At 32.1% G+C, this 11,227-nt stretch overlaps 1 long non-coding RNA gene across 1 annotated transcript; it reads left to right on the forward strand.

The window, feature by feature from the left end:
• Positions 1 to 8,052: 8,052 nt before the first annotated feature.
• LOC149480041 (uncharacterized) lies at positions 8,053 to 9,332 on the forward strand. Its single transcript, XR_016317138.1, has 2 exons — positions 8,053 to 8,287; positions 9,068 to 9,332. It is a non-coding gene; the product is annotated as an uncharacterized LOC149480041 (long non-coding RNA).
• The last annotated feature ends 1,895 nt before the right edge of the window (positions 9,333 to 11,227 follow it).

Consider the following 11,227-nt stretch of genomic DNA (forward strand, 5'->3'; position numbering starts at 1 on the left):
TGACGACTTTTGATGTCCTCACTGCACAAAAATAATTATCATAAGCTACATAAGATGATCAAGTTACATTGAATAGCAAAACAAACTACTTATTCAAAACGTTCTATTAATCATATAAAAATACGCTATTTGTAATATAACACAAAAACTATAATCAAAAATAATGAGATATCGTAGGTACATGTAAAAATCTCACCTAAATAAAGGGTCGTGCGCAAGGGATATAAAATCCACACAATATTATCATAGAGGGTTGTTAAGAGAGCGACGTGGGATCTCGGAAGCGTGTGTGGAATAATGAATTTAATAATACTTTGTAGACAGTGTGATGTATAACTAGATACGAAAACTTTGAATACGTATGGTTAAGCGAATTTTCTTTGCAATGAACTTTTATTTCGTGGAAGTGTCTCGAAGTTTTTATGCTGATAAAAAGAAGGATAACTAAAGCTTTTTAAACCATTTATCGTGTTTAACAAAATACCTTATCAAAATGATGTAAAATTAATTGTTACTTTGATCATCAATTTGTTATCATATATGACACACTATAGCAAATTATGTTTCTATATTATTCATGTCTAAATGAATCTGAATTTAATTAAATTAACGCCCATAGGGGCCAATCAATCAAAACCCACCCTTTGTGGGAATTACATCCATCACTCCACATCACAGATATGTATGATCCTAATGATTCAATCTGTTTATTGGCATTCACATTGTTTATAAAACAGTATAAATATATATGTATGTTTACAGAAGATATATATACGTATCGGTATCGACATGGACAAAAAAAGATATAATATGACGGAAGAAATAGAACCAATTTAGATATTCTGTTCACATTTCACATTATACCTAATACTGTTTCTGTAGATCTATTTATACGTAGATATACATTTTCACTTCCCAATACATTTTGTTCAAAATGTGAGTTAATATTAATTTAAGTATATTTTTATTTTAGATGATGAAGCACTTGCCATAAGGATAATACAAAACATAACATGATTTTTTTTTATGAATAAATTTGAAGTTGTTAAAATCTATTAGACTTTGCATTCACCGTTGATATTCTTACAATTTCTGCAAAACAATAGCGACACCTGGCTACCTACAAAAACAGAAATGTTTCTTACAAACAAACGGAAAAAGAATCCTTCCATCCTTGCTCAGATAAAACTGACCTCACGTGCATATTACAGCTAGAACAAACAAAATAAGCTATTACCAGGGCATCATAAACATGATAAATGCAAGCAGAAGTTTACGAGTTGCGATGTTCCCGCTAAAAGCAGTGATACCGCGTCACGTAGACCATTACTGCATTCAGTTTGGTTACGTGCTAGCGTTTTATTTAAGAAAAGTTTGAAGCTTTGCAAGTAAACTTTCTTGAAAATTTTTGTTATACATAAAATTGGATTGCTAGATTGGTAAATGCTTAAGTCTAGGGACATTATGTGCAATCAACTCAAGTGCTTTTGTTTGAATTTAATGGCATTTTACTAAGCCTTCATGTTCTGTTACTTTTTATGTTTGCATGCCAGTAAATAAATATTACTATTATTATTAAATAATATAATTCCATAAACAGGCGTTACGTTAAACACGTATGTATAGTATGCAGAGCAAAAGCCTATATTTATGATTTTTTGTAAATGATAAATACGAATATATAATATGTGAACAGGTAGCAGTATTTGCACACAGCTGAACCACTCTTAATGCAATGGTATGCTACGGATCTTGACGAAATAGTTTAAATTCCCAATTAGGTCGATATTAAAACATACACTCGTTAAACATCGCATTGCACATGTCACTTACACATAAACGTCTTCAAACTTTGCATCTCATCTTCTACCATAATTTCACATGCTAATTGTCTAATTCCCTCAACGAAACATAATTACAGCAGTCACACCGCCATTACTCAAGGCTTGATTATGATTTGTGAACATCACGCACGCTTACTGATTAGCGGTCAGCGCTTCGTGAGCCTTAATCCGGAATGACCGGGCGCCCGGATAATTTGTGACGGATAAGTCATTATCACGCATTAAGCCGGTTATTACGGTCACTGGGCTATGAATGTTGATAAAGAACGTACCCGCTCGCTGTGTAGGTTCTGTATGTTAAGCCTAAAGAGTGTACGTATGTAAAGAGCAAAATTACTGACGAATTTTCTGTAATGATGGAGGATAATATATTGAGCAACATAAAAGGTTAAACAAAATACGAATGACGCAATGAAGTATAAATACACATATTATTTTAAATACATACCTACTTCAGTAGCTCAAAAATGATTATACATTATACCATCATATAAGATAACTAATTATTATATCAGTTTCTTTCGAAATCGAAGCTCCAAGCTTATCCTAGTTAATAATATTAGAACAAATGAATTATCTATACTTTACCGATCTCTAAAACGGAATACGGTTTGTAAACGAATCATAGCCATTGTTTCAGCGATGTTTTTTGTCCCGTAGGGTTAACGACCTTTAATATTGTTGGGATAAGGTTAATGCAATACACCTGTCGAGTTAGGGTACTAAGGGTTACAAACGTGACGGCCCTATAATTGTATCGATGCTTTTATAGATTATAACATGTATAATCAAGTGCGTTGACACGAAAGAGCTTAAACGATACTGTTTTTATTAATTTTTTAGCATACGAGCACCTGTGTTAACTTCCGCACATAATTTTCGAAGTATATATTTTTTTAATACATAGTATAAAACTAAGTCGCTGTAGCTGTCTGTCCATTCCTATGTATGCTTATTTCTTTAAAACTACGCAATAGATTTTGATAGGTTTTTTTAATAAATAGAGTTTTTACTAGGGGATGGTTTTAGCATGTTTTTAATTGTAAAGTTTTCTACAATGGCGAAGGTGAAGCCACATCCGGAGATTTAGTAACTCTATCAGATATAATTTCATGTTAACTTATACTAAATGCGGTTTAAAGTAGCTGCAACGTATTTATCTATAATAATAGTAAGTATACATATATTATTCGTATTTGTATAATTTGGATCTTATTATTCATATGATACGTTCCTAGAATCCAATTGAAATTAACAGACAACAGTATTTCACAATCTCATCAACAAAGAGACTGTTTGAGAATCAATACATATTCTATAGCTGATTCAATATTATTCTGTTATATCAAGTCCTCAATTTGTTTACCAACTACCTATGTTTTGTGTATATAAGCACTTCTATTGATATTGTATTCAATTTAGATATATTGTCTTGATAGTCTGAATAGATTTTATTCATTCATTTATGTCATATTACTTCCGTATTTTACAATGATGGTAGCAAAGATATGCCTTCGACACATAGACTAGAGTAGATAATTTTTGAAACAAAAAAAAATCGCAGTCGGATGAAACCCATTAGAAAAGGAGGGGAATATGATAAAAATGTAAGGAAAAATAAATTACGGTCAATCCGAGTTCGGGAAGCGGGAGGGGGGAGCTTTTAAGAGAAAAAAATGGTTTCTCTCGATTTCCGACAAAACTACAAGTCCTATAGAAAAAAGTTCAATGACAAAGTTGTAGGTAATTAAAAGTTCTACAACTTTTGTATTCACAATTTTTTCACATAACCTAAAAATTTAGGTGAAAAATTCATAAAACCAAGTTTTTGGTCTTTTATTTCTATCTACTTCAAAATTTATTTTTTTTCTACGAAATTTGGTGGAAACTTACTTTATTATGTCCCAAATACACTGTAATTTATTTGATTGAAAATATTTATTTTTTCGCCTTATTTTGAATTAATACCAAAAAAACAACCTAATTTTCAATCGAAAAGTCACCCGTCAAAATATCAGCTTTTTTCAAAAACTTGGGGTGCCTTTTATTCATTGAAATCTCTACTTTCATATGGTGTAAAAAAAATAAACACCACCATAGTAAATATTCTCAGGAAATGCATACAAACAGTCTGAAAATTAGCTTTTACTAAATCAGACACACTTCTCAATTTTTCACCTAAATTTTTAGGTTATGTGAAAAAATTGTGAATACAAAAGTTGTAGAAATTTTAATTACCTACAACTTTGCCATTGAAATTTTTTCTATAGGACTCGTAGTTTTGTCGGAAATCGAGAGAAACCATTTTTTTCTCTTAAAAGCTCCCCCCTCCCGCTTCCCGAACTCGGATTGACCGTAATTTATTTTTCCTTACATTTTTATCATATTCCCCTCCTTTTCTAATGGGTTTCATCCGACTGCGATTTTTTTTATCTTTTCATTATTTTCAAAGGCTTCTACCCCAGTCTAACAATGAAATCCTCCAATAAGTTTCATTTCTACAAATCATTTTAAATTGAAAAAAAAAAACATAAATGTAAAAAGTGTTATTTAATAGTGTATTAGTATATTAGCAAAGTAGATAATATTAGCTTACATAACGATTATTAACAAATTTCACAGTGATATAAATGACCAAGTTCTGGACTAAACTGAAGTTTATTGTGAGGATCGGCACATAATTTCCGAGATAGGGTCGGCCTGGGGACAGAAACTATTCAAGCGTCTTGATAATAAATCTAACCATTTCTATTGTCAATCCCTTTCTGAGTTTAACTCGTTTTGTATACAGAGACCAATGGTGAATTACATTACATATTATATATAACTAGCTGCACTTCGCGGGTTCACCCGCATGGTTCCGCTCCTGTTGGTCTTAGCGTAATGATATAATATTATAGCATTCCTCGATAAATGGGCTATCTAACACCGAAATAATCTTTCAAATCGGACCAGTAGTGCCTGACCATTAGCGCGTTCAAACAAACAAACTCTACAGATTGATAATATTAGTGTAGATATATTATATTTATTTTACGGCGTAATAACGATGGATGTACAAAACCGATGTCGGAGTTGGCACCTGTGCCGCAGCTTGCTTAAGCTGTTTCGGTTTAATTAAGTATACGTGTGCGTTTATATGTATATGGTATTTATTCCATTATTCAATTCTGGATTTGCAGTATATCACATCGTAGCAGATATTTAATATTTAAAATATTGATACAGATAAGATCTGTAGTCAGAAATCGATTTCTCAGTGTAAAAAATATATTTTAATCAAAAGTTACTTCCGTCATCGCTCTCTTTGTCCGAACAGAACACTGAGCGTTTAGTTCACTAGCCACGTACCAGCGCGTTCCTCCAGCATACGTCGTAGAAAAGTTAATCAAACGTGAATTTCACTTAGTGACCAGAGCTCGTACATTTTGAAGGACCATTTCATTGTCGATGGAGTGGACCATCAATTTGGCTCACGCCGTCCGCACGCGGCCCCTCTGTGGACGACATGCGAAACGTTTTATTACGGTCCACGAAAACATCGTTACAATACCGCAGCCTCGGGCTTTGTAAAAGCAGGAAAAACGGTCAAGATCGATTGTTTTGAACGAGAAATCCGAGCAATTTTTCCTATGAAACCTTGCCTTTTAAATTGGATTTTGCAAAATGCCACCCGACTTCGGTATTCCCTTTCAAATTGACTATTGGTGGTGTCATAATGCAAGATTGAGATGGGTTGGATTAAAAAACGATTCTTTGCAAATAATATGCTATATTTTGTCGTCTTTATCAGAGCCTAATATTGAGCATTAAACAACGTTCAACATAATATTCTTAAGAGTACATGATATTTATTTTATATTTTTCTTACCTAAAATTAACATACACGACAACATATTTACACTGTTATATAAGAAAAAGATACATAAAAACATTGTCGACTATTGAAAAGCTTGTATCATTTTATGTAGTTATTGTTTAATATCAAACAGAAACTGTAGCAATACCTATTGTAATTGCTTGTTTTTAAAATAGCAAATATTTATGAATATTATGAATAGTATTCAATTTAAAAACATAAAAATTATTTTTTAAAGTACGAACCTTTGAAGTTGCGAAATTTTCTCCTTATATGTACCTACCTTAATTTCCCTAATCATATTGCACCCACTTCAAAAGATAAATGATACACGTATTTACATTTATTTGATCGTATTTCATCATACCTTTAATCTCCTACAAAGCCGACAATAGCCGTATTCATTTAGGTTAAAGAATCATTAGAAAATGCTTTGAAGTCATTTCAAATGAAATTGGCATAATCGCCAATTATTTCTGTAGGCTTTGAATGAGATATTCTAAGAAGAATTTTGATATTCATTTGCATAAATGTACAGAGAGGGCTGCTATTACGCCTACAGCGTGTTATAATTGACTAGCTGTGCCGCCCGGTTTCAGCTGCATTGCTCCGCTCCTGTTGGTCTTATCGTAATGATATTATAATAAAATAGCCTATTGCCTTCCTCTATAATCGGACCAGTGAGTCACTTTAGTTCCTGAGATTATCGCGTTCTAACAAACAAACGAACGAACTCTTCATTAGTAAAGATTATTATAACACATATAGAATGCTGGGTAAGTATTTTGAAAAAGTTTTTAATTTAACGCAATGTTATTTTTGTTTAAAAAACATAAGATTTGAGAATATCTGAATTATTTATCTACAAAGCATGTCTGTTTTTTTCTGAATAATTATTTTCAAATGTAAGCACATAAACAACCTACTACCTCACATTTTATAAGCATTCTCTCTCTTTAAAATAGCAATAAAAACAGTATTTAACGTACCTGTAGCAGTTACCTGAAGTGCATAACTTACAAGTTTGAACAGTAAGAATTTAATGAGTTTTTGCATATTATAGAGAGAACCGACGCGACAACGCCTGCATTATTAATAGTACTTAGTGACTGACTTCAGTCACAATATCGTAAGAAAAAAGCGAATAGCACGTACTTTCATATGTTAATATGGTAACAAATTCTGGAGGAAAACGTTCAAATTTTAACGTTCTGAATTGTTACTGGTTTAATATGATAATAAATATTATTGGTAGCGCAATAATCAAATAAATCAAGTTCTTAATATGTTGATATGAATATGAGTTAGAAAATCTAGGCTAGATTTTGGTAGTGTCAAAATAGTGCACTAATATTAATATAATATGTGGTAAAGTATAGTTATAGTGACAATAATTAATTATAATATGATATAAACATTAAACATTAAATCATTATCATAGTAGATAACATTTTTCCGCCTCCCCGACCTGGAATCTACGCATTAACACAATTTGTACAATAAACCCATTATTTTGGAGTCGTAGGTGCTTTGTAGTGAGGCTTAAATTAAGCACATGAGACGAAATTAAAATCTGCGGTTACATTTCTAGAGCAGAACCACTAATATAATTACGTGAATGTATTTCTCGAAATGTGAGTGCGTAATGAAGTCTAAGAGCGTTTATAATGTGTATGCATCCAAACAAATGGTTTTTGTTTCTATTTCATTTGTAATACGAACTTTTAGTAATTTAATTTAGATTGTAGGAAGTGAGTGAACTTTCTGGAAAAAGCGTGTCTAATGTCTATCTCATAATTGTCCGTATTTATGCAAAATGGAACCACTCGACAAATTTCGTTTTTTGCTTTTATTGAAGAATACTCATCCAAAAGTGGTCTAAATTCTTATACAAACAAGAACCACCTGATTTTTACGTTGGAAACAAGGTATACTAAAAGCAGAAAGGAACCACCAGCAACAACGAATAATACCATATTAAGCAAAACCGAACCACAGCACCACGGGACTGCTTTGTTCAAACAAATAAACGATATTACTATCATGTCATTTTATACAAAACAGATCCACACCTACTTGGTACCATTATACATTACACATATTTCTATTAATAACAATTATTTTTAATACACAAAATGGAACCAAGTTTCTGTGGTATGGTTATGCGTACAATAAATACATAATTTAATTGTAATTTTTTATTGCAAAATAAAACCACAAGCATTCGGTTCTATTATGCATAAATAAATATTGTAAAACATTCTGAAAACCATCATCGCTATATGGAACCAAATGCCTTGACTTGTTACAATGCTTCTCATCTTTAAACAACGTATTTCATAACTTAAGTGCAAAACTCCGATTTTTTAAGTAAAACGTCGAACATCTGTCAATATAGGTGACATTCAGCGAAGTAGTTCGAATACGCGACGGTGTTTTTTTCCTCCGCGAAGTAAGTTCTATTGTTTTTGTTAATTACCTTTAAAATTAAATGTGAAAATGTTTAGTAATAAATAAATAAGCAAGCAATGGGTAAGAAAAGCATTGGAGACGAACACCGAAGATAATAATGAAGATACAACGGGTAAGTAGTTTTATTTAATGCATTTAAGTACTTATTGAATCTGAGATGCAGGTACGCTTTATCCACTTTTGATTCATTCCCGATTGTGGTGTGATTTTAAGAAGATAGTTCATTAAGTAAGAACAAGAGGAATCCTCTGTGGATTTACGTATTTTAACGACAATGTCGTTGTTCACGAAGGCGAGTCGAATTAAGAGTCATTTTGTTACGATTCATCTGTCATTGTGAGATGAAACTACTAAAGTCTAAACCCTGTTTTAAAAATAACTGTCGATGATCTAGGTACCTACCTACTATTTTGGTAAAATACGTTTAGATGTATTTCTGATGCCGCTGTAACAACAAATACTAAAAAACAGAATAAAAAAAGACGTGTGGCACTCGGGGACTGCCGCGGTAAAGTTATTGCATAGCATGCCTTCAAGCCACACCTCCGAGCCCGTCGGAGTGAGGTTTTTTCGTAACGGAATTTCTCGATTCGATCCCCGCGCTCAAGGCCCGCGATAGAAGCTATGCAATAGCTTAATAAATATTTAAGAAGATCCCATACAATAAGCCGTGATTTTTTTGGCGTTTTTATAGATAATGGTACGGAACTCTTCGTTGCGCGAGTCCGACTCGCACTTAGCCAGTTTTTTGTACATGGCGCATGTACATACAACATACTTAGTCGTCTAGTAGGGACACGGCTTTATAAGAACTAATAATATTTTGCTGTCGCCATATACCTACCTACGTATAAAAGCCACGCGGCTTTATTATTTTTTCTTTTTATTACAGAAGATAACGAAGAACCTTATACGTCGCTGCCTCTGGAGAAGCTTTCTTCGCCTTCTAGCGATATTCAGTCCATATTACATCTCATTCCACAAGATGCACAGTTTTTATAACGGTCTCATTAGTGATGATGCAATAGAAGACCACATAGATGGACTAGACACGGTGGATTTCGAAATCCAATTTGATGATAACGTCGAATAAACGTCCTATATAAGTATTATTTTATGTATTTTATTAATTAAAGCTTTAATTACGATATTATAAATACATAGTTTCATTTATATCATGAAATCCCTGGGATGTGGTTCCTTTTTGTATAAGAGAAAACCTATCAATTGATAAATGTTAAAAGGAACCACATGCACATTTTCTTAATTATCTAGAAAGTTTAAGAATATTCAGAGCAAATTTATATACACATACTTAAATAAGTAATTTATCAATGAATTTAAATAAAATAAATTTTAATTTTACTTCATCTAACAGAGCTGCAAATGTTTTTGTAAATCCTTTGATATCTCAGAAGTGCGTTTTTGCTGGGTGGTTCCTTTTTGCTTAAATACGGACAATTTTATATTGACGTAACTATTGTCGATAGGTTTGTTATTTAAACGCAGCTTTCTGAAACTTAATGAAATGTAAAGAATTTACTTAAGTTAAATCTTATAATCAAACAATGAAGTGGTGGCATAGACCCTTACTATGGTTTAATCGTGGTATTCAATTATTGATATGAATGCTTCTTAAAGCTTGTACCAAAAAATTGGCAAATACAAATAACATAATTACCATCTTCTCAGAAAACATAAAATTGTAAATAAATATTTTAAAACATGGCACTTTGATGTAAAGTATATAATTTATATTTATGGAACGGGTAATAAATTATTATTCATATTCGTATGTCAAAAGAAAGCAGTGTCAGCCAGAGCGTACTCGTATTATGCTAGAATATTAAAGAGCTGTTAAAGCTGATTTTCAGTGCCACTATTTTGATTAAAAAGCCAATATTATTTGCCTTTTTATTCCCCTTATATAGTTACACTAGTGGCCCGCCTCGGCTGTGACTTGGTACATTATAACAAACATTTTTGAAAACAGTACTTTTTCAGAAATTGGTCCAGTTGTCCTTGAGATTAGTGTGTTCAAACAATATCTTCAGCTCTATATTATAAGGATAGATAACATGAATTTCTAAAGTATAAGATATTTTACTAAGATTATTTATATTAAAACCCTGCTATTTAACAGCAACCACGACACAAATCGGCAAACGTAAAGATAAAGGTATCCCAAAAATGTTCCCCCATCGTTTGCCCAAGCAAATGTCTTCCGCTACGATGAACTTAAGATTTATTCGCTACGAGTATACCGTGCTTGTAAATAAATTAGTTAGGGGAATGAGATTTTGGTTATTTTTATGTTATAAGACAAACAAAATATAATAAGTGTCATATAATCATAAGCGAAACTTATAGATAAGAAGTGACTAATGAATTTATTTGGGTTGTGAAGAAGTACCTAAAAGATGCGCTGTCTTTCCTACCACTTTCCATTCCTATATTTAGTAGTTCCCAAAGCCTCAATCAGCTAGAAAGGCATTATCAGCAAAATCACCACCTTTGCTATTTTATTTTTAACAAAATTTTGCCTAAACTTAGTTTTTACGTGTTTTTTAAATAATACGACTCTACTTTAGAAATTAAACGACTCTAGTCTCTACAATTAAGTTCCCTTACAAAAACGTAACTCCAACATGAAGTAACGTCCAAATAACAAAATATAATTTGAAATTAGCATATGCATTGTGTACACGAGTTTTCTAAGCTTTTATACCGCGTTCTCGTGGCGAGATTTTTCCCACCGGAAATGTTTGCGCATTTCGTCCATACAATTGTTTCGTGTTTACGAACAAAAATACCGTTTTGCTGTAGAAATTTTTAACTAAATGCATAAAACTTTATAAAACAAGACACGGGACTGAAACGATTCGAGCAATTTTGTTTGTACGTTACATTTCAGGGTTAGATAGAATTATGTTTTATGGATACTCGTAAGAAAATCGTGGCAGAGTGTTTTATAGAAGTTGTTTTCTTAAATTATCTTGTACTTCGGAGATATTTTTTTTATTGATATATTAATAGAATGGGTTAAGAATTA

This window comes from Colias philodice, chromosome 19 (assembly GCF_061535455.1).
Source record: "Colias philodice isolate Cphi_HAF_F1 chromosome 19, ilColPhil1 Martin Lab GWU primary, whole genome shotgun sequence".
Classification (NCBI taxonomy): domain Eukaryota; kingdom Metazoa; phylum Arthropoda; class Insecta; order Lepidoptera; family Pieridae; genus Colias; species Colias philodice.